This window comes from Camelus ferus, chromosome 11 (assembly GCF_009834535.1).
Source record: "Camelus ferus isolate YT-003-E chromosome 11, BCGSAC_Cfer_1.0, whole genome shotgun sequence".
NCBI classification, from domain to species: domain Eukaryota; kingdom Metazoa; phylum Chordata; class Mammalia; order Artiodactyla; family Camelidae; genus Camelus; species Camelus ferus.
In genome coordinates this window covers 51765702-51792168 of record NC_045706.1, presented here as the reverse complement: position 1 = coordinate 51792168, position 26467 = coordinate 51765702, and the positions used below count along the sequence as shown (strand labels likewise).

Here is a 26467-nt window from a genome sequence, read left to right as displayed (position 1 = left end):
CAGGCCTGAGCTAGGGGAGACCGCTTCCCTGAGCCAGCTTCAGCCTTCTTTGGGCTGTGCCCTCTCTCATGGGATACAAAGCCCAGGTGCATGCCAGAGCCCACCCTTCACCTTCCAAGATGTATTTTGGGTATCCAGAACTCTGAAACTCTCTGCCCAAATGACCCAGGGCTCACTTCCAGGGACTGCACACCCTAATCTATCCTACAAAAGTAAACAGTGTATCTCATCTTAACCCAAGAGATGGTTGTTTATGATGAGCTGAGGATGGACACACAATGTGGACATGCAGGCACACCTGGACACAGGTGCAAGAGGCTCCTCCCAGAAGAAGACAGAGCCAGGGGCACATAAAGAGGGTGGATGGGCCATGGACCAGGGCAGGCTGTGTCCATACTACCATGTTCTAGCTTAAAACTGCCAGGACATAAAGAATTTTAAATTTAAATTTGGAATTTCAAGTCACCAATGAAAGTCTATTTGTCATGACAAGAAGATAGAACATTTTATTTATTTAGCATTTTTAGTTTGCTTAGTAACTTTAACTATTTAGACATACGGTATGTGGGCTTCCATTTGAACTCTCACCCAATAATCTGTAAATGTTAGGGATAGACTTGATCACTGCCCCTATGCTGCTCCCCATGGTTCAGGATTCCACATCAATTAATGCTTCCTTTTCAACACAGGTATGCCTTCTTTTAAACAAACCCAAGATTTAAGTGTCCAGAATTTATACCAAAGACACATTTGAGAGTAGGTGCTCCATTTACTAAAGGATCCCACTATTCAGCAAGCTCCCCTGGTGCATTTGAACCAACTGATAAAAATTTATTACAGACACACACAAAATCTCAAAAATTCATCTCTTCATATGTAAAGGTGTTAGCGAAAAAGAACCTAAATAATTTCCCCTTTACTGTAAAGTTGATTTCACAGATAATAATCTAGAAAAATTAGAAAAAGAAAATAAAAGGAATAGTACAAAAGCATCTCTTGTAGAACTTGGCAAGATGAGCACTTTCGGCATTTTACAGTGCATATACTTCAGATATTTTTCAATGTCATTATGTACATGTGAAGATACAGAGATACAGGTGGCTTATTTTACAAGAATGATGTCATACCAAACTATAAGCAGCTATTCAGTACCTCCCGTGCACCAGGCACTGCAAGTCCAAGGCTAGTAAGACATGGTTTCTGTCCAGTTTGACAAAGCCTGTGCTATACCTGAAGAGACCAACAGATAAACCAGTAATTATATTACAGTATGAAAGACATTTTAGCATAAGTCTATAGGAAGGACTACAGAGGACTCCATACAGAGTCCAGAAGTGCAAATGACTCTCTCTGCCTGGGGAATAACTTCCAGGTTTTGACTGCACTAATATTCAGGCTCTGGGCTTCCTAGTCTCATTCTACAATTATTTATTGAAAACTTAACTGTGGGCCAAGCACTATTTTAAGAACTGGATATATATAGTGATGACCAAGACAAAGCTCTGCCCTCAGGAAGCTTACATAAGCCAACAAATTTACAGGTAAACAGATGAAGCAGCGGCACACTGTCCCCTTGACTGACATATATAGCAGGTGCTCAGTAAATGGTTGTTGAATGAATAAAGGAATACAAGTACGTAATAGCCCACCTCTGTGGACTTCTATTCTCAAGGCAGCTATTGTCCTTGAAGTTAGCAAAGCAGACAGTTTTGAAGTTTTAATACACAACCTGGTATGTCTGCTCTGTTTCACTTAAAAATATGAATCCGATAGGCTTAATCCAAAATCTCTCACTCTGAATTGGGTTACCATGTGTTGTATTTGATTTGTATTTCCATCAGTATCAACCCTAGCATCCTTATATAGACACCAGCCATGTACATGATTTATAGCAAGTCAGTCAAGGCAAAGCCTATAGCTTCCCTTCACATTTTGACGTTATCAGATTACTTCAGAAGCTGGCAGCAGCTACCATAAGTAACAAGCTGTCAGTGTAAATAAATCACTCTCTCAAAAATAACTGCTAAAAAGTATAGATTAGTATGAGCAGAGGTGGGCTTGGACTTTTTCTTTTTCATTTCCCCCTTCCCAACAAGTCTCCCGTATATTTAATTTTATACAGAAAGAAGAAATGAATTCATTTTCTATCTTTCAAAAAAAAAAAAAAAAAAGGTTCCAGGCTTAAGATCTCTGTAAGAAATTCAAGTCTCAAAAGGAAAGTTTGAGGCTCTGGTGTATAAATCATAAGGCAATCAATCTGCAATCACTCAGAGAAGCCCAAGGTATGGGGAGCAACTAGCAAGTTCCGTGAAGAGCAACCCACGCCACGCCGATTTAATTTCCTTCCAGGACGGAGTGACAGGCAGAGGAGATAAGAGAGAATCAGTCGCCAGCAATCCACCTGCACGGCAGGGGGACTCTCTGTCTGTCTGGTCTCACATGATGCACCTAATAACGACCTGGCAAGACTAACCCTCGCCGTCCTCGGAGGGCTAGAGCACCCCACCCAGAATGGGCTGTTCGATGTCCGGACTACCTGCGGTGGGGAGCGGCAAGTCTCCATGCATCTGTTAACGGGTCAGTGGTGGAAGGAGCACCACACAATTGTCCTTGGAAACACTAAATAGGGAGGCATAAACAGTGTTCTAAGACAGATTCTAGAAAGGTCCTAGAACAAGTGAAGTCTTAGTGTGAATAAGAGAAAGATCTCTGGAGAGGGGTGGGGTACTGCTCAAGTGGTAGGGCGCATGCCTAGCAGACACAAGGTCCTGGATTCAATCCCCAGTACCTCCTCTAAAAATAAATAAACCTAATTACTTCCCCCACCACCCTGCCAAAAAAACAAAAGCAAAAACAAAAACAAACAAACAAAAAGTTTTTACAAAAAAAGAGAGAGAGAGCTTTATGTGCTTTATCGAACAACTCCCTATCACCTGAAAAAGAAAAATGTCTCTGTCATCACATTCAGTTACTGCCAATGACAGTATGGGTCACAGTGGCTTTCAGACTGAAAAGTAAAGGAGGTTTTTCGTGGTGTGTTATGAGAAAGTTAGGCTGGCACTGGGCTGGGTTAAAAGCAGCCTGACGCAAAAGATTGAGGGTTCATCCCACCACTTTATTTGGCGTGGGCTGAACAACAGGGTCCAGGCCTTGCTCAGTCATGCCACCTTACCAGAGAGGTCGGAGGGGCCACAGAAGGTGACACTAGGCATGTACACAAACCCCCTTCCCACCCTAGTTTTTAATGATGTACCCTCTTCGCCTGCCCCCTCTAACCCAAACAAAACAAAACACAACACTTTTGGTCTCTGTGGCCACATTCAAATTACTGAGGGTGATGGAGCAACTCTAGATGGAGTCACACCAAGAGCTCTCATTTCAGGATCTCCACCACTGGATAAAATTCCTGAGCGAACACTGAAGGATAAACCTAGGGGCCTGATGACACATCTCTCTTACTTGGTATGCCCTACCTTGCAGAGCAACAAAACATGAGCCTTCCTTCTGACGTCAGTGGACATGTGGAACTACCTGGCTTGCACTAGCTGACTAATAACATTAAAAGACATTCACTCATCCATTAACTCATTCAAAAAAAAATTGGCTCAACTAGTCTATGTGCCTGACTATTTGTGAACCGCCCTCTCTTCATTGGAGATTACTGTTAGTGAGAGAGACAAATAAATGAATTGTTAAAATAAAATGTAACCCGCTTTATGACGGGAGAATAGACAGGGCTACGGGAACACACAGCAGAAGAACCAGACATCATGTGAAAATCAGAAAGGCCTTCCCAGAGGAGCAGACCTTTTAGCTTAGACCTGCAGGGCGATACACAGAGGTCGGCCAGAGAAAGCTACAGGTACAGAGGCTCAGAGGTGAGAAGACAGGCGGGACTTGGACACAGTGACAGGAGCTCAGCACGGCTGGGTACCAAGGCCGGGGAGAGGGGTGAGATCATCACCACCCTGGTCTCACACATACATAGACCTACTCCTCCATCCACCCGAAAAGACACACTTCACCCCTATCAGCCACCACCTCACTACATCCCTTTCTCCACACAGCCTTAACGTGTCCCTGCCGCAGAAACAGAGCCACTCAATCGCACCCTGGAATAGCTGATGCCCTTTTCCAAGGCTCTGATCGAATCTCACGGTTGCTACCACAGCACCTGCTCCCAGTGCTCTCTCTCTCTCTCTCTCTCTCCTGAGCTCGTATAGCACCTCCATCCTGACCCAGCCCTTAACTCAGCCGTCCTCATACACTGATGTTCACCCTTCATTCAAGTTTCAGATCAGTCTTCTCTTCCCTTCTTGAGGACGTGAACCCTGTTTTCAAATTTCCACTCTCTCTCTATCAGTAAGACACACACACACAGAGCACAGCTCCAAGTACAGAAAGAACTAGGCACATAATAAATGTTCGAAGACATTCGATAATTTTTTAATTTCAATGGTAATTTCTAATGAAAGGTTATATGTATTGTCCCTCACACTTTCCAGATAATGGGTTATTGTCATTTAGGGCCCCTTTCTGTGGTTGCTAGAAATGTTGTATGTTTAGGAGGCAGACTGTGCAGTTTGGTATCACGGAAAAAAACACAGGCTTTGGAGTCAGACCAACATCTCCCTCCGAGTTTCACTGATTGGTGGCTGTGTGTCTTCTGGCAAGTCACTTCACCTCTCTAAACCTCAGTTTCCTCATCTGTGAAATTGGGATCTTAACATCCTCAGAGGGTTATTATGAAAATGAACTGAAATGATGCATAAGTTATTTTCGGGCTTAGAGTAGACGTTCAAAAAATATATGTTCTCTTTCCCTTTTCCCTCTTATTAAGGGAAAAAAAATTAAAGATGGCCTTAATGCAAATTTGAGTCAGATGCTTCCTCCCAAAACAGATAACTCCGGGAAACAAACTCATCTATGAAGCAGAATGAAATCTAAGACATAGCTTCTAACAGACAACATTTGCATTTTTAGTGGAGACAGGTATACAACAATAAAATTAAATTAGAAGAGCTTTATACCATCACTAGAAATGTCCTTTTCCAATTCCACTAAATAAAAATAGAAAAGAAATTAACCGAGGGAAACAGAAACACCCACAGATTATCATCTTCCCTTGTTATGTAAAATAACTTGCGAAAATCATATTCAAAGACTTTTTTTTTTTGCATTGTCACGTTAAAGACCGTATTTGCTGGTTAAAATAAGCAATCGTAAAATAAACACAGTGTGGGCATATAATACACATTTTAAAAGAGAAAATGAAAGCAAGCTACAGCCATATGCATGTCTTATTGCAAATTCAGCCTGTGACCTTTCTAAATGAAGACAAGAATATAACTCTTCTCCTGAATTTCTAATATGAGGCCCTAATCCTCATATTTCCCCCAATAGATATTTAGTTTTCAACTTTAAGGCTATCGAGGTAGCACTCTTCACTCGTCCTATTCGTCTTCCGTGGCCAGCTGAGCTCAGATACCCAAACACACAGGCAGACGTGCAGAGGACAGATTTGTCACGCTGACCTTTCATATCTCCTACGCTTTTTTAACTGATCGAGATTCCATGCCACAGAAACACGCACACAGCGTCCCACAGCAGAGAGAAATCAGCTAAAGGATGGCAAAGATGAATACCAGAGAAGCAAGCTAGAACCTGCATCCAGGGAACATTGTTCACAGAATTATTCAAGGGAGGAAAGCTAGTTTGAAAGCACTGAAGCAGGCAGTACACAATGCAAAATTAACCAGTGATCTTTACCAGAACGTCAAAGGTCACAGCAACTTGTAAGGGGGTACTTCCCAGGTGCCATGTGCTGGACTGTTTGTGGACTAGAACCGGTGTGACTCAACAGTGAGGAAACTGGCAGAACAAAAACGTCCTCCACGTCGGATGTAAGTGCAGCTTCAAATGAAGACTGACTCTGGGTGTAACATCGTACCCACAGTTAGCTCCCCAACTTGTTGGTGTGGAGAGTTACTCATGCTGACTCAAAAATCCTAGAACACAGCAAGCAATACGCCACCTCCTCCATGGCAGGCTTATCTTGCTGGACTCCATGAGCATTATTCTGTGAAACGCCATGGTCTTCCCAAGGACGGCTAAGGAGCTATACTGGTCGTATTTACACCACTCCAGAAACCTCGGTATCATCAGGTATCACTGTATTTTTCCTCCACGTGAGATGAGAGCATCCCTCCCAGTAGGGGCCTTTGGTTATGAGAAATGAGTGTTTTCCTCTTTTGCCAGTAAGCAATCTGAAGACCTGGTGTAAAAACCACTCAGGCATAACAAGTTACAGCCCAGCGGGCACCCTGATTAGCTAGGTTCCATAACCATAAAGTCAACAATAATCTACCTACATGCCCTTTCTGCAGGTGGTTGACCTACAAATGCTAAGTAAGTCAGCAACAGTTCAGCTGAAATTATGTTGGAGAGCGTTATGCGTAAACACGAATGCTCCAGCTTTTCCTTAACTACACCACCAGGACTCCAGACCCTCAAACTCATCCATTACCCCCACTCACCAACAACCCCCCGGCATCTTTTTTCCTTCTCCATATGAATTTTCCCACTGTAACTGCATTCATGCTTCCTCTGCGTGTTTCCCCAGTCAATGTGGCCCTTCCTGCTTTCACTTGTGCATTCTATCCACGGACCATCCTTCATACCAAGGAGAGGACGACTCACTCCCCCTCCATTGTACATAAACTTCAAGGTAGTGTTTCCAGTAATGCTGACTGATTGTACTAAATTTTTTATACTTTCTTTACAGTCCTACTGGAGGTACTGATCACACAATGGAAATCCAACCCCCTAGAGTATAGGGCCACAGGACAGAGGATACACACACCCACACTGCATTTTTTTAACTTACGAAGGGAAAACTATTCAATTTAGGATCACTGATTCGACAGCTCTATTCCAAGAGTCCAGAAATGTTCCCTAAGTTTGACTATTAAAGCTTTTTTTATTTTAGCAAGACAAAAACCCTTCCACTCAGTCAGACAAGAAGGGTAGAGAGAATCCTGGGAAATGATGACTAAGATTAATATCCTGTTTCTTCTTTTTCTTAATGGTTTAGAATTTAGACCAAGTTAAACAACCAAAAGGACAGTGCATCTCTCAGATTCTAATAGGAAGGGCTGAATCCAAACCTACCCTTAAGAAAAGCCATTAGTCCCTCTGAAAGCAGCAGGTATGAGACCTGATAACCTGTCATAAAGAAGGGTCAGTCTCTGATGTTGGGATTAACACCATGGGGTGACACAGAGTGATTTACACAACCCCTAGTCAAAAACGGTGCAGAAAGTTTGACAAGTCATAAAATCATAAATTACAAATCAATTACTGAAGATGGAGAGGTTGATTTATCCCCGGACCATTCATTCCCAAGATGTGAGACCCTTTAACAGAACCCCTTTGGCGGAGGAGACCAAGACAAGGAGGGCTCCTTGGGGCCATTTCTGCTGTCCCAGCCTTTCTTTGCCAACCTGTCACTCCTAGAAGCTGGCCTGTAAGAGGAAGGAGCCTGGATTCTTCCAGTTCCCAAAATGCAGGTGAAAATGGAAAAACCCTATAAAATATTTAGGATACTGAGCTACACGGTACATCCCCCACGTGCAGAAACACCTGCATACATAACCAACATTTTTTTTTAGGACTCATCTGACATGATTCAATAAGATTGGTTTTTCCCAAGTTCATCAATCATGCTATGTCCCTAAAATTTCTATACCACAGAAGGGTCTTGTTCAGTCTTCTAAAAAAGCAGGTGGGCTTCTTCTATACTCGAGATGATAAAAGTGAAACAATCTATTTTGGCATGGCCCTATGTTCTGCTCTGGAGATAGGTATCTACAGACAGGGGCAATCAAGCAACACACACTCAAGAGGAAATTATTCTACCCCCAATCACAGGGCTGAGCGAGCCTCACACTTGTCCATCCCACGGCTTCATTCCCTAAAACCAGCAGTACAAAAGGGCTGACAGTCCCCTACTCCTAAACTCCTCCCAATAAACTGTCTTCCCGGTGACTCGGCACAATACTAAGAAACTCTTATCTTAACCTCCTTCCAGAGATTCTTGGACGAGAGGATTATAATGCCTTCTTTAGAGACAGGGCAACTGAGGTGAGTCAGGTCATAAAAATGAGCAAAAGAAAGGTCTGGGGGTGGATTCTGATGGCAATCCAGGACCCCTGTCTCCCAGGGCTAGGCTCTCTTCACTGCACCACTCTGTTGTTTAGTCAAAGAAAATATCAATATTTCTCAGGCTGCACAGCTGAAGAGATAAATCTCTCCTCCCATACCTCAGATAAATTTTAAAATGAAGAGAGTAAATGGCAATGCAAATACTACTATTTGATATTTATTATGTTGCAAAGCTTGAAAACAGTCAGGAAAATGGAAAAGTTACTTTTTTCCCTACACAAATTTGTTAATGGGTGCATAATGGGGAGCTCTGTTTGCTGGTGCTCTGTGAAACATCTACAAATTGCCTCTGCAAAGCATTATAGGTTGTCAGACTAATGTAGTTGAAGATAATTTGGCCTTTCAGTGAATTGAACCTCACAGCACGATTATACTCCACAACAAAGTAGAGTGTCACAATTATTCTTTCATGCTGAATTACCATATAATGTCATGAGTCTACCTGTCATAAGTCCTGTAGCCTAGTTTGAATTTTTCCCCCTAAATCTATGGTTCATGGCAAAAAAATAATAATAATTTTTTTTGCTTCTAATGGAAATCTGATTGTTTTTATCAACAATAAATTTCATAGCAAATCAAAGGATATGCTTGGACAAACAATCCGATACTCAAGGTTAAAAAACACACAAATAATAAATTGCTGGTGTGTCATGTTCAATTTTTACTACGGCATTACACTGCAATAACCATAACAGGATCTAAATTGTTGTCAGGACATTAAACAAACCCCCATACTTCACAAAGGCATCCTGTCTGAGTAATACATACAACAGAAACAACTATCAAATTTTCCACTGTCCCACCACTACACCATACATCAGTGCAATTTTATGTATTTGGACAATTCGTTGAATAAATTACTTCCATCCTGCCTGCTCTTGCCACTTCTGTTAAGAGTCATATCAGTTTTAATTGTCTTTCTGTCTATATGGAGCCATTGTTTTTCTGGCCTTTTCCTGTGCTGTTTCCTGAGCACCAAAATAAACTACGAACACCCATCAGAGCCAGGCGCTAGGGACACACAATTGCCAGAAAGGGGTGTCCTGCAGCAGAATGTGTGTTTGGGAGCATGACAGTTCGGGGGGGAGGGGGACATGGGGTCTTTTTAACAGCATAGCCCTAACTAAAGGCTAAAGGTACCCCACACCCCACGTTCCGCTCTGTCTCCATTTGGTTGTTTAGGTTCTGAGTTCATCACCACACTGAGCCTGGCATAGGAAGTAGGCTCAGCCAGGGCTAAATATCCCCATTTCATCCATGGTTGGAATCTGGACTGAGTCAACACAGCTCACCAGCCAGTTCGTGGCCAACACCACCAGCTGCTGTCCTCTGGGGTATGGCTCCCAACAAGGGACAAGCCCACCTTTCCAGGCTGGCTGTCCCCCCACCCTCCACAGTTAACGCACAGAGGCTCATGCCACAAGGTCAGCTGTAGAACAAGCAAGCCTGTCGTGGGTGCAAATAAACTTCGACTCTACAAAGGGGGAGTTAGTGACTTCCCATCCTGCTTCTCCACACCTTCGATAGGGGACTAAATTGACACTGTCCAAAGGGAAGCAGATCAAACGGATACAAGTTTGTTTCCTAAATAAGATCTTTCTAGGCTTGCCTACAGTTCAGCCATGTATTTCTCTGGCCAAACTCAACCTCCCAGGTCAGATAATTTAATGAGTCATGAAACCTAAGTCAAGGCGCCAAGGCACCCCCAAACTACCTTGGGTGCCATTTTAAAATCAATCCATCACCTACGTTACCACAGGCAAATAAATAACCACACACTGAAATCTCACCACGCTGGCTGCTTGAAGCCTGATGCTGCCCAAGAAACCATTTTATGCCCAACTACTTTTATTATTTCCAACAGGGAACTCCCTCACTGAACTGTCTCCAAAACAGATCTGCTGTATACTGAACACCGCCCTCCAGCACATAGTCAGGTTGGTCTGGTTTGGCTTCTCAGGTTGTGTAAGAGGAGGAAGCCCCATTCAGAGAGGTTAGCCCTGGACCCGGTCCCCCAGGTTAACTTGGGAGCCTTGCTAGGTAGCAGAAAGTAACTCCTTATTTATAACCCCAAAAGCAGTAATAAACACAGAACTATGATTTACTCTGAACCTTCCTATTATTAAAACACTTTGTCTTATAGTTTTATTGATTTACAATCTGTCCTACTTACTTTTTTAGCATCTGAAAACAATCAAGGCACAAAGCTGCAAAATGTTTGGACATTAATTGTTAGGCGGCAGCATTTTATTCCAGGCGAGGGGTTTGAGGCCTCGACAGCGATGCATAACGGTACTGGAATGATTTATGGTCCTGTAGCAATAACGATGCACCAGGGCCATTAACATATTGGCAGGCCCTGGGATGGATTAGTGGCATTGATTATTTCATGGGCCACTGATACCCATTTGTTACGGGGAGCTCAAAGATGGCCTCTCCCTAACTGAAATCTTTTTATGAGCAGACAGCATTTTAAGTATTGGGAACCTGGGATTTGGGCCATTTTTTATCATCTTGCTGTCGCCTCACCTTCGTATGCAACCAAAAAAAAAAAAAAGTGTCAAAAAATTAAAGTTCATTCCTCACCACCAGCCTTAATTCCTCAACTCATCATAACCATGTCTTCTTTAAAAATTAATGATTGCCAGCATTTAGCCACTGGTTGTTGCTATGAAGATCTATGCAAAAAGCAAGGATCCCTATAGAGGGTGTGATATATGGAATACTCTTTATTACTACAATAAAACTTACTGACATTTCAATACTTCTGCAAATAGCATTATAGTATCAATCTTCTGAATTAGGTTGAAAATTAAGTTGTAAATTAAAAGAAAGTGTACTTTGGAATACAACATGATATGTCACCTAGAAAAGGACCTTTGTGCATAAATGAGCTAGGGAACAGAGAGATGAGCCCAATGCCCCAGCAGTGCCACTTGCACTCCAAAGATTCATCTAGAAACCCTGCCACTCCATCACTAGGGACATTTTCTTTCACTGTAAAAAGTCAAGGGATTTGACAACAGCCTCTTACAAACACAATGAAGCCCCCAATGTTAATATATTTTTCTCCTTTGCCATATTCTTACCATAAATTTTCAAATATGGCACATACAGATATTAAATGCCTTCTAAAATACACAAAAATTACACATACATTATGCTTATTATATGTATGTACACATATTAAAAACCATTTCCTTCTCTGTGCCACCAAATACAAAATTACTCTCATCTCCACCCACTCCCACTTGGTCTCCAAAGATGCTCAGAAAGCTACCCAAGGCACTAAATGACAATTCCCAAAGCTGAGATGGCTCTGAAACTCTTAGGTTCAAAGGCTAATGTCACACACCGTACATTACAAATAGCCTCAGATCGGAGCCAACACAAAATGATTATGCAAAAGACTATACAGGCTTTCAAATATGCATTTGTTGAAAAGTCCAATGTCTTAAATCACTTCAACGTATCTTCCACAGCGTTCTCTGGACCTACAAGATGAGATTGCATAGTTAAAACAAGGCTGCTATAGTGACTTGAAACATCTCGATAAAAACCCAAACTAACTCCTGCCCACCCACGATGAGTTCTCCCCATGGTTTCCATGCTTCCTGGACTGTTCCTCTAGACTAGAAGCTCTTCCAGGTTTCTCCTAGATCCCACTGTCTCCCCCAACCCCCACCCCATCCTCAGAGGTGTACACACAGTATGCCAGGGAGAGTAAAGAGGTTTCACTTCAGGAGCCCACTCTGCTCCCCTAGTGGTGGCTGGCTGTGATGAGAAGGATTCTGAGGCAGAGTTTTGGCTCAAGACGAAAAGATGCCAAAGTTAATTAGCTACATAGGCTGAGAGCACAGGAGCAGGAGAGATGACCCAAATGACAATACAAGGGATTCTGAATCCTGAAGTCAACACACTTTCCCTAACTAACTTGAGGACCATCCAGGTAAGCTGAATGAATCCTTTGAGAGCATTTTCACTCATAGAATGTGCATAAGAAAACAAGGCCATCTTCTCTAAGGCAGTTTTAACACTGACCATGGATCAAAGGTCTTTCCAGAACCGAAGACAACCATATGAAGACCTAATTCAACTCTTTTATTGCATAGATGGAAAAACCAAGACATGTTGTTGAGTGACTCACATGAGGTCACACAACTGATGGTGGAGAAGCTAAATCCTAGGTTTCCTGCACTTGTGCCCCCTTCACAACACCCAATGCTTCCCTTCCCTGCCATCTCACATGCTGCTTATTCTTCCTTGCTTCCCATGTGTATCATTTTCATATTTCACTAAGGTTTCATGTACTGTTGCAGACTTCTCAAATTTTGGATTATATGATGAGACATAAACTCAATAATCTATATTACTGCAAATTTAAGAAAACAATTTTGGAGCATGATGTGTAGTAATTCAGGGTTAAGTAGAAAACAACACAAGGAATTTGCCACTTTACTTGTTAAATTTTGCCTTTTATTTTAAATAGGGAAGACAGACATTGTAAATGTGTATTTGAGATGCACAGAGGCATTTTGAGCTCTGGCCTCTAGCTGAAGAGGCCTTTCCCAAACTACCCAACATTAACATACACAGGGAAAAGAACCCCCTCAAAACCCACAAATGATCCTACCATATCCAGTTTATAAATTAATTGGGAAAGTGGACTTTCCATTTCCCAGGGAAATTGAAGTCCTCCAACACTCTTTACAGCAATCTGTGATAGAACCACGGGCTACCTACTCCAGTGGAATAATCATAGCCTTCCCAGGATAACAAGGAGACGGGGTCAAACTAAAGGACTCAACATCCAGAAACAGATCCTCAGAAAGGTTCAGACTCCCTGATTCCAGGGAGAATAATACATGACCACCTGTAAGAGAAAGAGCTTCCTTTCCATCTAAAAGTTAAAAATTAAATCCCCTCTGGAGAATTACTCCACTACCTGAAATCAACACTGGGCCAACACCTCAAAACAAAACCCATGAAAGGAGTTCTCCTGCAGGTCTAACTTAATTTGATCAGGCTGAAATGTCAACCTTTTCCTTTTGATTCACTTCCTGGTTAAGATGAACAGCAGCTGACTCCGTCTCAGATAAAACCACCCCCTGTACACCAGGAGAATATCCGTCAAGCTGTTCTTCAGGCAAAGAATGCCAACCCCAGAAAACTCCTCAGATATATCATTTTGCAAATTATTGTTATCACTACCATTCCTCTGGACTTCAGCCAAATTTCCTACATCCTTCTCAAACTTGGTAGTCTAGATGGCCTTACGGGGCTGGGTGTTAACTGAAGAACAGCTTAACTGTTTGGATACGTTATGCATCTATTATCCAATTGTCAATCTTGTAATGTTTGCTGTGTGACTACATCTTTGGGGAAATGAATGCCAGATGAAAATTTACCCTCATCCATTTCTCTTTTTCTTCTCTTAGGGCTCTTTCTGTTGATTTGTTAACTTGCTCCAGTTTATTCTATAAGCTCAAGATGGCCACATAGCCAAAATCAACAACCAAGACCCCGGAGAGGAGTAAACACTTATTAATGGAGATATTTGTCCCCTTTGAAATATTTATCCTTTTTGTCTACAACAACCACTCATGAACATGACTATTAACGTGGGTACAGCAAGAAAGACCACACAGTGATGGAGCTGATTCTCAACAATATTGATCCTCATGTTTCTAAACCCCACTTTTAATTTTTCATATAATTTTCCTAAATTTGTATTCTACTTTTACTGTAAACCCTTCTTAATCCACTGAAGACACTGGAAGTTTTGAAAAAGACTGAAGTGGAATTTTGTCCTATTTTGGATGGAGAACCAAACCAGGCTCATGACAGGTGCTTAGTAAGTTACATACTGACTAAAGCAAATAATGGAGCATTGCAAGGTGTTCTCAATTTTTCACTCTCCCTGTACCTAAGCCCTCTTACCATGTGATATTGTAGTTCTGACCACAAGACTTCACAAGGCCCATAGTATATGGACTAAAGTGACAATGGGCCACTTCTGTGTCTAAGCCTTAAGGCATCACCTATTTCCTCTGAGAGCCCCTGACATCTGAAATCAGAAGAGCTAGCCTGGAAAGACCACTGGTTCCACACAAAACAGAGACACATGGAGGAGGACAGCCCAACCAATGCTCAGACCTGTAACACAAAGCAGAGCATCCCCCATCCGTCTGAAGCCTTGGGGTGTGGTAATACCTGCGCGTAACCGAGTGCCTCTAGGTGCTGGATGGTTTGCCCAGAGCAGCACTGGTGTGGCGACAACCGGTAAGCAATAAATGGTGAAAATAAGATTCCAGGACCATGTGTGACTTGAGCAAAACTGTCCATTTATACAGGAAGAAATTTTAATTACAATGTATTTGTTTAGGTTCATTTAACATATCTAAGAATCTCTCTTTCACTAGCTGGGGACTACATTTTCAAACAATAAAAACATTTTAAAAATATAAAAATTACTTTTTTGTCCATTAATTAGGATGAAACCTGACCCCACATATCTGAACTACTGAAGTTTTACTCAGGGATCAGAGAACATATTGATGGGAGGAGGGGAGGGGAGGAAGGGAGGAAAGAAGGAAGGAAGGACGGATGGACGGACACTTCCAGAATCCCCATCAGAGGAATTGCTGGCATGTACCCGCTTCCATCAATACTCTTCCTTCTGCTAGTCCTCACAATAAACATATGCTCCCTGTTTGGAAGGGCGGGATGGCAACATGGGCAGGTTCCACAATGAGACTGAACAGTTAACTCAAGTTGCCTGTTGGGCTAGCCAGATGAGACATCTCCAGCCACCCATCAACCTCCTTGCCTCCTGGCCCAAAGACGTCATGACAAGAGGACATCAAAGCAGAGCATCCCCAGGAGAGACCAAGTGCAGCAGGGAAGTCTCCTCCAAAAGCACCTCGATGTGCCACCAAGGTGGCCTCTGCAGCAGTGCAGTAAGAGCCACTGCCATTAAAGGCAAGTTTCCGTTTTATGTGCTCAGGCCTTCTGTGGCAGGATCCCACGGTTCCCCAGGAAGCTTGATTTACCATCCCATCACCCTGTTTTTATAGGGCCTGACTCTGCAAACGGAACTGATGGAGACCTCAACCGCGAGTCACTGAGTCCTCAGGTATAATTGCAGATTTACAATGCCGACAAAGACATTCTGTCACACTCATGTCTTCTCAACGTGCCTCTGGAGGGGACTCCCTACAGCTTCAGCTGAGCTTTGTTAGCTGCTCCCCTCAACCTCCCCCAAAAACCTTCTCCTCCTCTGAGCCCACTTTCCCTGCCCCAGAGTTCTCCTCGCAGGAGGCCCTGGAAGGATCTGATGACTGCAAGTGGGGACCAGGCAGTCACGTGTAGGGTGGCTGACGAGGTATTATGGGAAGAGGAGAGGATGAGGAAAGAGAGAAAGAAGAAGTGTCCTCTGAGTCACTGTTGGTGAGATTTTTCACAGCCAATCACACACAAGACTGATTCACTGCTCACTCTGCCCTGCTCACTCATTTTTCATACCATACTTTTCACGGCCCCATCAGCCTGTTCCGCCAAGGTCAAATGAAGGGAATGAGAGCATGCACATCACACTGAGATTTATTATAAACGGAGTCACTCACCTTTTATGTGGAGCCAGTGGGCTCCTGACATCACCATTTATGAAGATGGACCTGAGCAGCAGTCATGTGAGCAGACGGCAAGGGAGGGGGACTCGGTCCAAACAGCATCATGAAACACCCGGACTCTCCCTTCCTTTGCACAGAATACAGACAGAGGCTACTCACTAACCTGAACCTAGGTGCACACAAGACTTTTAATCAATGCCATGTTTGGAATTCCACCTTTGTCCTATTTTCCATAAAGAGATGGAGAAGGTCTATCAGACAAGGTAACATTTGAACAGATCTTAAATGAAGTGCACTGGACAAAGGCCACTGTTTCAAGATCTTCACTATACCCTTAAAACGCTTTAGGTTGCAATTAACTGAAAGTAGCTTAAACAATAATGGTTTGTTATATAACAACAAAAGGAGTCCAAAGGTAAAATGCTTTCCAAGTTTAATTCACCAGTTATGATATTACCAAGGACCACAGTGTTTCCCATCTTTCTGCTCTGCCACCCTTAATTCAAAACATCCCCTCAGGGGTGAAAGATGGCTGCTGCAGTTCCGAGCATCATACGTAGACACAACTATCATCAGTGAACGTTCTCTCTTTACCACTGGCCATCACAGGATCACATGCCTATGCCCAGACCAATCACAGAAAGGGGGGAAAGAGTGGCTCTGACCCACTGAGACCATTCATGGTTCCCTCTCTGCAACTGGGGAGGAAGCACTTTCCATGACAGAAAGGTCACAAAGTTCCTTCAGTGACACAAAGAGCTAACTACATGAACAGGGCTCTGAGCACAACTACAAGAAAGGACTGAAGTGGTTATTGGGGAGGTGACCAAGGTGCCTGCCACAGAATAAATTCCATTTCTACCACAGGATTTTGTCCTTACTGTTCCCTCCACTTTTCCCACACTCTCCATAGCTTCTTCCCTCACATCAGTGAGGTCTCTGCTCAAAAGTCGAATTATGCAAGAGAGCTTATCTGACCAGCCCACCTCAAAGAGCTACACACTTACCCATTCTCTACTGTGTAGTTTTCTTCACAGCTCCTACCAGTGCCATATGTATACCTGTATTTGTTTACCACCTGCCTTCCCCCTCCAAAATAAAGCTCCTTGAGGCACATAATAGACACTCAAATACATGCAGGATGAATAAAAAAAATTGAATTCACTGGTGTGTCCCACTTTAGTCTTACTTCTCTACTGTTGGCCATGCGAGCAAAACAGATCTCCCTAGTCTTCCCTAGTTCCCTACCCCCACCTTTTTATTCACACTTCTCCCCTTCTGGAATGCTCTCCTCACTTTTCCTCTGTTTATTTAAATTCCATCTTTAAGGGTCAGCTCAAATTCCACTTCTTTCACAAAGCCCGCCCTGATGATCCAAACCCAACATGATCTCCTAATAGCAGTCATTTCAATTTGGAAAACTCAAGATACTCCTTTCCACTTCATTTTCCTTAAACCCAAACTAGAGCTCTAAGTACTCATAGATCTTGACACACTCAACACTCTCTTTATAACGGAAGAAACCAAGTTCCAGGATTGTTTTGGACCTGCCCAGGAATGGACCAGGAGAACATGTACTAGTATAGACAGTCCCTATTTGACAATTCATCAGTTCTAAAAAGTTCATAGCAGAGCATTCTCCAATGGATAACTTTTGATACCTGCAATATGACTGGGCATTTGGGGAAAATCAATGGGAAATGAATATGCAACTCTCTGCTAATAAGCACAAGTAGATCACTCTGTCACACCAAAAAAAGTTGAACAAAGCTCAACTGAACAAGATAAAGCCTCTTTATCCTTCTCCCACGGGTCTGAGCTCGGTGATAGAACTGCATGGTAAAGGGGCTGCCAAGTAAAGGGAAATAAAAAATGCCAGGGGGCAGAGAACAGTGAAGGATGTCAGTTACCTGATATTTCTGAGCCTTAGCATCGTCACCTATGAGAGGAATGGAGTTAGACTAGATCAACTATCTAGCAGGAGAGCTTGCTTTAAAAAAAAAATACAAAGCTGATGGAAAACCCTAAAAGTGGAACTACTCTGGTTGTAGTGGGTACTGCTGAGATTCTCACCCTCCAACCCTCTTGCTTATCCCCAGCAATGGTTCCCTCACCACTAGATGGCTTAATCTTTGGAGATGTCTCTCCCAGCACTGCGATATGACAGTTCTAAAGTAGATGACCATCATACTCGTAGTACTAGTAATGCTGAAATACTGCAGTAGCTTAATGAACAATTTATACTCTCTAAGGCTCTAAGAAGATGTCACTCATATAGGGCAGACCGTGGTCTTCTGAAACCATGATAAATCAAGTGTTTATAAATCAAGAATGGATGGGTGGGTGGATGGATGGATGGGAGGGAAAAAGAAAAAGCAATTTAGTTTTATTTTAAAAAAGACTCAAATTGTCATCAATTGCAAATTGAGCCAAAGTTCATCACAGTTATGTTGATATGGGTGAAAAAAGTAGCCTAGATGCCCAACAAATGAGGGACTTGCAAAGAAAGTATGACCAAATACCACGTTTCAGTGAAATTACCAATGACATGAGACTATGCTCAAAATACATATTGATATGTGGAAATACTGCAAAAGTAATTAAGAAATGATCGTAGTTTTCTAAAATGTAATGTGGATGGGTTTTTTCTAAAAAGATTGAAAGATACATAGCAAAACATTAACAACAATTAACTTCTGGGTGATGGGATTAGTAAGTTTTTTTTCTTCAGCATTTTTTTTTCAAACTTTCTAGAGTAAACATATATTGTGTTTGTAATTAGGGTGGGGGGAAGGCTAAAGTAAGTTGAGAGGTATAAAACAAAACTGAATGAACCTTCTTTTGTTTATCACTCACCAACTTAAAGGCTCCAAAGTCCAGATTTGGAGATTTGGAGGGAAGCATCAGAAATATCCAAATGGACTCCAAAAGACACAGAGGGGAAAGGCATAATCTTTCTGGACCACGTGTCAGAGTTCCCCACACAGATATCGCCCAACCTACTCTATCGGAATCTCAGGAGGTGGGGCTCAGGCACCCATACCTTGCTTCAAGGAAGCACAGATGCAGTGGTTCTGATAAGACGTGCTGTTAATAGGATGTGAAAATCATGGAAGCTACAAAACTCCCCAGAATGGCACAAAGAAACCAATTCCCCTTAGTCTGCCTTCACAAGTCAGGGATCCACATGAAAGAAGAGTTACTATCCTTTGTCCAAAAATGTCCTGGAGTTGCCTCTGAGACCCCAGGTTTTGATATTACAAAAAGAATCAGAATTCTGTGTGACCTGTTACCTTAAGCTGTATCTCTGGGCCACGTATGATCCAGCTTTAGTAAACTTAATTTTATCACTTGTCAAATTTTTCAACCTGTGAAAAATTACTCAATACCAGGATTAAGATGTGATCTAATATCCATGTGGTTTGCCTGCTCTGAGCTCCTATTATCCCAAAATAATGCTGGATGCATACCTGAGGGTAGCGTGGCTTCTGGGCTACGAGAGCCTTTAGTCTCCCTTTGAACACGGGGGTGATAGATAAACTATGCCATGCCTGAAAATATGTCTCCTGGACCTCCATGCAAGAGACAACTTACTAATTTCATCTTTTCAAAACTCCCATTCATCACTTCTAGCAAGTCAACAGCCTTCTCCCCAGACCTTGCTTTAATTGTGAAGGCAGCTGATACTGCATATTCTCGAGTCCTTCAAGGGCCAGAAGTTCCTAGGACTCTGCTGCTACTTCCTACACGGAGTCTTTGTGGAATTTGAGGAGAGAAATAAATGTACTCTGGAGGAATGTCACAAGAAAAAGATCTGCTTCAAAACTGGGTGTGTGGACATGTGAATCGGCATCCTTAACGGAAAGATTTTGTAGTATACAGGCAAAAATTCAGAGACTTTGTCCTTTCAGACCATTTCTTTGAGGTGAGAGGGAGAAAGGAAGGGAGGGAGGGAGGAAAGAAGATGGGAGGAAGGACTGGAGGGAGGAGGGGGAGACAGAGAAAATGAACTTTCTCTTTTTTGGATGGGAAGTGGATACAGGAAGTATTCAACCCATCAGCATCCATTTGGAAATACAAAGTTTCCTTCAATGTACTCCAAAATGAGAAAGAGACTTCCTGTAAGGTTCCTTAAATATACCGAACATATAGTGGCTCATTTTGAAACTACCACACCTAAGGCTGGATTGTATTAAGTTTGGGATACGTCACTGCTTCACTTTCCAAACAATTCATGTCTGTCTGTGTGTAGGTTTTTCTTTTGGAATTTTAATATCACTAGTTCTTAGCCCAGACTCCTAAATCAATTGGTCTCAGAAAATCATTTTCTTTATTCACGCAAGGAAACTAAATCCTAAATATACATTTTAGTATGATATTTAATTATAACAATTTGATTTACCTTCTAATGCTCCATACAATCATCAACTATATGATTTTTTTTTAAATTTCAAACAGCTTTTTGTTCATAGACTCTTATTTTCTGAAATGACCATCTGTAAACAGTAAACCTATTGTAACATATACGACACTACACATTTTTCTTAGGGAGGGGAATAAAGATTCATTTTTTTCCTCTCCCAGTTTTTTTTTCTTGTTTTTTAATTCAATTTTATTGTGGTAAAAACACTTAACATGAGCTCTACTCTCTTAAATTCTTTTTGCCTAATACAACATATTCAGGGTCTGGGTTAGAGTATAGTTACTTAAAGTAAAATGTCACAAGTATTAAATACTGAGTCCCTTATTAATATATACAGACTGGATCAAGGTAGAAAGCCACGAAGTTTTTCCTGCATAAAGGACGCACACTTTACCATTGCTATCACACACCTTCATAAAACAATAGATCTCCTTCTAGAAACATCATTTTCAGAAGGAGCTAGTAAATATTATTATTTACTATACCAAGGCAACAATAATTGATTAAGGCAAATTTAGTGGAAAGATTAAAATAATGGCAGGAGAAGAAAATCTATTCTGCAGAAACACTGTGTGAACTTATTGGAAATAATCAGTCGCTCAGTTTGAATTAAATGAGTGTGAGTGAATGCAGTGGCGGGGGTGGGGGGATTTTAAACGGGACTACAGGGAGGTTGAGAGAGAAAGCCTGGAGCACACACACTAGCTGGAATCTACCAGCTTCCCTTAGCCGAGGCTGGGAGGAAAATCTGCAAAGATGCAAACCATCCTTGGGTGTGCAGTTAGCAGTAAGTAAATTGCTGTGGGAGCTGAGGGCGAGCATACTTCAGCAAGCAATTCCTCTCTGTCTTTCATTCTGTTTGTCTGTGTTAAATTCCCCTTCTGCCCTCATCCATTCTCACATCCAGTTCCCCGCTTTGTCCATCCATCACTCCCCTCACTTTGTCAGTGCTGACTTCATCCGGCTCTCACAATCGCGGAGCAGCCATCCCGAGGCCGCGGGGGAGCCCCCGCCCGCCGCGCCGATCTGCTGACGGAGGGCCCCGCGGCGGCGTGTCGTTTTCTATTGCACAGGCCAGCAAAAACACTAATACTCAACCTGATTCCTATCGTCCTGCCTTCCACCTTTTCTACTGAGGGAGATGGAAGCGAGAGAGACACCAGGAGAGAGAAACGGTGGGGAGGAAAGAGACGGGTGGGGGCGGCGGGGAGGGGGGGTGGGCTGGATAATGGAGAGAGATGTTTGCTGAATTTTCTAGAACAATTTGCACACCAGTCAGGTGGAGGCTCAATCCGGCTTCCTGTGCTACACATCAATAGAAATCACAGGGAGAAAATGTAGCACTAATTAAGGGTTGATAAGCTGTAGTCAAGGGCAGTTTAGGGGAAAAAAAAACAGCAGAGCACCCGGGCCTGTGTAAGCACGGCTCTAAGCAGCACTTTAATCGCCAGCTTAGGATGGAAATTCTGCAGTGCTCTATTTTGTTTAAAATGGTTTTACCTTCAAAATCAAACAGGCCAGGAAAAAAATATTAGACGATCATTTTTACTCAGAAGATCATTTGCAAAACATTTCGGGGGTGGTGGGGGGAGCTTGGTAAAGAAGAAAATAGTTACCTAGCAACAAAACTATTTTAAAACATTCTTCAGTGTATTGTCTGATTGTGTGATCTTAATTCAAAGGTGTCTAATTCGGAGCACCTGCCAAATTAATAAAATATTTCTAACCCTGAATTCTAAATTCCTCATTTTTCCCCCTCAACAGGGCAAACTTCACAATAAGCTGTAATGAGGTTGATTTTTAAAAAAAAGAAAAAAAAAACTTTTCAATGCTACACATTTCTTTAAATTTTACTCGGAGTGGAAAACAAAATTACACTTGAAATAAAAGTAGTTAGTAGAACTATGTATACAACTCTGCTTAAAATGACTTTACAATAAAGGTCCTCAGTGGGTAGATTTTCTTATTTGAGTTCTTAAAAAAACAGTGGATTGTAACTGGTGGTAGCCGGAACTAGCCTTTGCGAGATCCTACTACCTACAAGGCATTTTCATCTATGTTCTTGGATCCTCACAAAAATTCATTCTAAGTAGTACCTGCTTATTTGGAACTGAGAAAGCTGAGGCCCAGCAATTCAGTAACTTACCCCAAGTCATACCACTGCTAAGAAGGGGCATCAGGACTTAAATGTCCCTGTGGGAATTCCAGCCATTTCCCCAGCAGATGGGCACGTCAGTCACCTAGCCCCGACGCTTCTTTCTAATTAAAGGAAAAAAAGCCTCAAATATGCAGTGGGATAAAAGTGACGAAACTGAATCAGTTTCTGAATCCAAAGTACAACCACAAAATATCAAAACTGACGTTTTAATACATCATCCCAAACTCTTACTTAGGGAGACTCTTCACTTTTTTATTGAAGGAAAAGAGACTGCCTCTGCAACAAACTGAGAGAAGTTTCCAGAAGCTGCTGAGAAATGATAGGAACTTAGGAATAAATGGGCTGCCTTGCAAGGCAGTGACTTTGAAGAGCTGAGCACTCGCTTGTATGTTTAAGTTTTGCTGTGTTTGTTAGGAAATCAATCACAGCATCCCGCGGTCACACCTCGTATCTCAGAGGGTTTGGGTGGCAAACTGCAAATTACTAACCCTGGCAGGTAAAACCACAGCACGAAGAGAAAAGAGGGGCACTGCTGAGCCAGTCTCCACCTCCCTCTGCACGGTCACCACACATCTAGTCCAGAACCTGCACCCACAGCTCCCTCCTCATTCCTTTTGTTTCTCAAACCCTCATGCTCAGATGGGTTTTGGCCATGACAGAAGAGACCAGGGGAGGAAAAAAAAAAAAAAAAAAAGGCAGCAGCAAAAAGTCTCCTCTGCGGTGCTACCATACACATCAGACATCTCTAATTAGACAGCAACAAAATTTTATTAATAGGATGGACATTATAGAATGAGCTTGTTATAAATGGGCCCTGTCAGGGCCTTATTCAGCTACCAAATGAGTATTCTCAGTTCAGTGCTCTCATCTGAGGCATCACGCCTAGTGCTGGATAACAAATGATTGCTATTAACCGTATTGTTAGTAATGATGGCTGAAAACAAACAAAAACCCATAAATAACAGTCTACAGAAAAATTAACCCATAAACTTGATAGATATCCAGCTGAGAAATAATAAATGACACTTTGGGGCCTGCTGGGAGAAGCGAGTGGTTTTTGTTTTCCTCTCTGTCATTAACACATTTTCTGTGCTAAAAATTAGATTCTGATATATAATTATCAACACTCCCAGATATTAATTCTGCTATTGCTCCCTCGGTTTCTCTTCTGGCTGGGCTCTAATGTTATTCACAGATTACTCTGAGAAAACACATCAAACACTTAACAGAACAGGTCAAAGTGACAAGCAGCTTCTGCTGACAACACCAAACTGAACCGTCTTTTTTTTTTCTACCAGGGACACAAAACAAATTTCTCATATTAATTAACTAGGGTTCCCTTCCAACCACAACAGGCCTGTACAATGCGATGTGGCCTTAAGCAAATTCCCTACTTCTCTAATGAAGGTGGCCAAGGGAAGCGAGGAGTGACAAAATTATCTTGCATTTATGGCACTCAAATCCACATTCATTAATGTCTTTCAGAGAGAAGACACAGTTCAAAACAACTTTTCAACTGCCGAGCCTCTCTCACCTTGAGCCCCTTCCTCTTAAAGGGCTGCACAGAAGGCCAAGGACGGACACACACACACACACACACACACACAATTAAGCACGTGAGCAAGAGACCTTTCCTGAAAGGAGCTAGAATTTGAGCCCCAGAACCTGAATTAGCACCATTGCTGAGGACTTTAACTTCCCAAACGTCATGACTTCTGCACAATTAATTGACCTTGACTGGAATACAATCTCACCTGTCAATGGCTTGTATTTGTCAGGAAGTGCCACAAAAAAGTGAAATTTACCAGGATCCTCCACAGACTGGTCCATATCCTATAAGCAGACGAAGACCCCCCCTCACACCCCCCTCCATATTCTCACGCACATGTGTCAAGTACGGAACACCAGCACTGGCATTGTCAATTCCATCGATGGACTACTACTGCTGTCGCTCTGAAATTTTGATTTCAAGGAAAATAACTGTGGGAAAACTTTTTTGTTAATTAAAAAAAAAGTAAGGTGCCCAATTTAGAGAATGCATATAAACTGCTAGTTTCATTAATAAAAGTAAGATGGTGAAATTTAAGACGAAAGACTAAGATAGGGGAGGAGGACTCCATGCCAGCAGGACAGTGCAAGTAAGCGCATCACGAGCCGGTATAGGATCTGTTTCCCAAGCCTGCCCTTCTACCAGGGACAAGAGGCAGCAGCTTCCTCTTCTTAAGCAAATGCCTTCAACTACAAGCTCTTTTGTCCTTTAGGGCAACATAACGTCAAAAACAGGAAAATTCTTTAAAATTAGGCCACATGGCCAAACCTCTGAAACACAGAAACAATAAAAGGGCTGAGGGGGAGGGAGAATGAATGCAGAAAAGAGACAGAGAAGAGAAAGCACAGGTGAAAATAAAGAAGGCTGAGAGCTGGTGCTGTGTGAAAAGCTGAAAGAACCGGGTGGGGTGTCTGGCCACCAATTTAGAAAACCTTGCTCATTCCGATCAGTGGTGGGATGTTCCCCTTTTCCTCTCAAGCTCCATCAAGGACCTGGGCCCGCAAATCATCTACATAATATTTTCGAGATGGTATTTCTTTTTAAATAAGCAAATGATCTCCCATCTCCCCCATGCCTGGTTTTTAACCCCCACGCCTCATCCCCCTGATCACGCTGCCTTGATGACAACAGCGTAAACTGCAAATCCCTCACCTCCCGTGCACTCCATTTTCTCAGTATCTGGCATTGCGATATTAAATAACTATAAAACTAGAAAGCCAAAATAACTAAATCACCTGGCAGCCAATTTCTGAGAGTTAAACCACAAACCCGGAAAATGGTGGAGTGTGTTGAAATAATGTAAAGGAAACCCATAAATTCAAACTTTATGTTCTGTAAAGAACAAATATGAAAAAGGCATCAAAATAATGAAAGATTGTTTATGTATTCTGGCATGAAATGGGAATGTGTTATGAGAGAGGGAGCAGTGGTGGAGACAGATCGACAGAGCTGACAGTGTGGTATTCATCCTGCACGGAGGAGCAGACGGCCCGCTAGTGGCAGCAGACAGCGCCATAAATCAAGGGCTCTCGAAGCTGTACCTACAGCTTATTACATCCAAGATGACAAATAAATAATAATCCCTGTCAGAGCAGCCCTTTGCTCAAGGATTGAGCCTGAAACCTTTGGCTCATCACTCCTCATCTTAAGTGAAAACACTAGAACTGGGGAATTGGAGGCCACGCTTTGCTAAGCTCATGAAACACAAAACAAGCAGGACCCAGGAACTAAGACTGAACAAGAAAGGTCAAGAAAGAAGGAAGGATAAACATTTAAATACTACTGACCAAGACGGGGAAAAGCATCCGAATGAGTATGGGTTAATGTGACCAAATCATTAGGGGAAAAAAAATCCAGAAACCCATCCTTGTCCCCACCCCTTGCTGGGGGCTATATACCAGGCTTCGGTTTAAAGGCACTCCCAGCAGGCACAGGACAGGTTCACAGAGATGCCAGGACCCCAACACCAGTGACCACCACCTGCAACCCTTCCCGAAGCTGTCTACCTCCTACCTTATTTAAGACCCAAGCAAGTGGCAGCAAGCCACGCCCCCATGCAGTAAGTCCAGGTCTTTGCATCCTCGAAGGAGAGGATCAGTGCTGACCAGCACACTGGCACAGGGAAGGCCGAGTCACAGAGCCATTCCCCTGTCTCCCTGCTTGGCATCTTGGCCACTGCCTCTCATTTGCACCCTCTGACTCTTCAATGTAGGCCTGATAGACACCCCTGCTTCTAAGTCTGCCTGGCATCCATGAGTGTTACGACCTTGAATTTGTCCCTTAACCTTGAGCATCCCCATTTTCCTACTGCTACTAATTGGTCAGACAGAGGGTTTCTCTAAGGACCCTGAGCAGTGCTCACAGAGCACCCCTCTCTCTGAGTTGGCTCAACACTTACAGTGGTTCCCAAAATGGCCTTCCAAGCAAAGCCTTCGCCCTGTATGATACATCTCAAGTCCCTCCAGTGCCTTGAAGGAAGCACA

The 26467-nt window shown here is 42.6% G+C and overlaps 1 protein-coding gene across 2 annotated transcripts in view; it reads right to left on the bottom strand.

The window, feature by feature from the left end:
- The window catches only part of LRMDA (leucine rich melanocyte differentiation associated), a 1095017-nt gene that overhangs the window by 825803 nt on the left and 242747 nt on the right, over nt 1-26467 (bottom strand). The gene's annotated exons all lie outside the window — the stretch shown is intronic.